Below are 2,059 nucleotides of genomic sequence, written 5' to 3'. Positions count from 1 at the left end.
AAATGTAAGTAATTGTTGTTCTAAGAACTAGTGCACTGTCTCTTTTTCTTATATTCTTTTTCTTTGGTTTGTTTAGATTATCAGTATATTATCAATCTGTACCTATGTTTTACTTCTTATCTCCTTACCTCTCCGTGTTCATAACAGAACAGGCTAAAGCTTAGCAGCTTTTTCTTTCGAGAATGATATTAGTGGTGTTGTTGTTGTTGTTGTTTGGAAGAATTTTACAACTTATTTAGGTGACTTTATTTGTTACCAACACTCGATTTTGTTTATCAGCAAGAGCCTGAAAAATCTTTGTCTTTTGTTTTTCATATAGACTATGACTCCACTTTTGACTGTTTACAGGTTTTATTCATACAAAAACTTACATGTGTGCTTATTCTATTCTATTCGTATTACCATTTAGACAAGTTAAAATTCCTTGATCCACATAATTAAAATGTATGTAATCACTGCATGTTTTAAGAATCAGTGTACTTTCTGTTTTCCCGCTGTTTCTTTGGTTTAACGGCATTGCTACATTATCAGTATATTATCAATACGTACCTAATTTTTTTCTGTTGTTGCATATAAGTGTTTATAGCAGAACAGGTTGAAGAAGAAGGGACTGTGTACCGTGACTTATCTATCTTTGATTCGAAAATGATGTCAGTGTTGTTGTTTGTCGACTTGCTGTATTTTGACTTTACAGAGAATGTTTCAGTATGGCCAGATGGTTTTAAGGTTAAATGTTGTTTCATTAGCCGAGGTAAAGTGATAGATTGTGATGTTATTTACTGGTAGATTTACTTCATCTTCTTGTAAATTTCACGTAGAAATTGTTTTAAATAGTGCTGTCTATGTTATGTCATCGGAGTTGCGATAGTAAGATAATAATAATCGAATGTCTTTGTGATGATGATGATGATGATGATGATGATCTTAATATTTTCCCTCAAATTAACAATGTACTTCTTTATTATTTTAAAGTATTGTTTGTATAGGACTGTGTACATTGTAATTACTGTATTCAAGGCTGTTTTGTAGCCAGAACGATTCGCCTTCGCCTTACTGTTTAAACATAAGTTTAGTGTGAGATAAATGTTACTGTGAATTTATTATGTCTTATTATTATGTATTTAAATATCTAAACGTTGATTTCTTTATCAGAGAAAACTGTATCTGTTGTTATTCTGGAGTACAAATAACATCAGATTATTAAATTGCATGAGACATGTACCCATATTATGTATTAGGAACGATTTTTTTCAACTGTTTGCTCATCTAACTTCGTTTTATATCTTATAGAAATAATAATACAAAATCTTCTCCACGCAGGGGATGAAAGATTTTGTAGCACTTCAGTGATATCAAGATTTTTCTCAAATCAAATAACTTTTGTTATACATTTTCAATATTTTTCGTAAAGAGTACTTGTATGCTCGATAAAAGGAGCAAAAGTTTTATTTCGAAAGGGTTAGTACACCAACATTTAAATACTGGTTGTTTTGTTGTATGATTCGCTTATGTGTATAGCATGTCACATTATCTACAGTCCCAAAGTGACGTCACCATCCACCCCTACCTCTAGCTTGAAGGTACACTTGATAGGTAGGGCGATAATTGATGAAAAATCAGAGTAAGTGGCCCATCGTATCTGCTTTACCCTAATAATATAGTTGTAGGAAGCGTGAGCGAAATTTTTTAGTACTTTGCTTTTAATAAATACAAAACCAATATTATATAGTGTAAAGTTTTGTTGAAGCGTGCGATCGGATAATGATTCTTTATGAGGTCATCATTATCAATCATCTACCTGAGATTACAGGTGCAAATGATATGCTGTGCTTCTCCATAATTTACACTTTATCACCACCAGGACCCGAGTGCTGCATTCAACTGATATCACAGTATTTATCTCCTTTATTTTCTCAAAAAACACAGTGGCACCTTCTTGAAAAAGACAGCTGCACGCGCTTGAACACGTTAAAGACTGTACTTGAAACCAACCCTATTAGTCATTAAAAGTAGCTTTAAAGTCAAGTGCTTTGACTTATCTAGGATGTGTGAGGAGACT

The sequence above is a fragment of the Pomacea canaliculata genome, linkage group LG11 (genome assembly GCF_003073045.1).
Source record: "Pomacea canaliculata isolate SZHN2017 linkage group LG11, ASM307304v1, whole genome shotgun sequence".
Taxonomy (NCBI): domain Eukaryota; kingdom Metazoa; phylum Mollusca; class Gastropoda; order Architaenioglossa; family Ampullariidae; genus Pomacea; species Pomacea canaliculata.
This window is presented reverse-complemented; position numbering follows the sequence as displayed.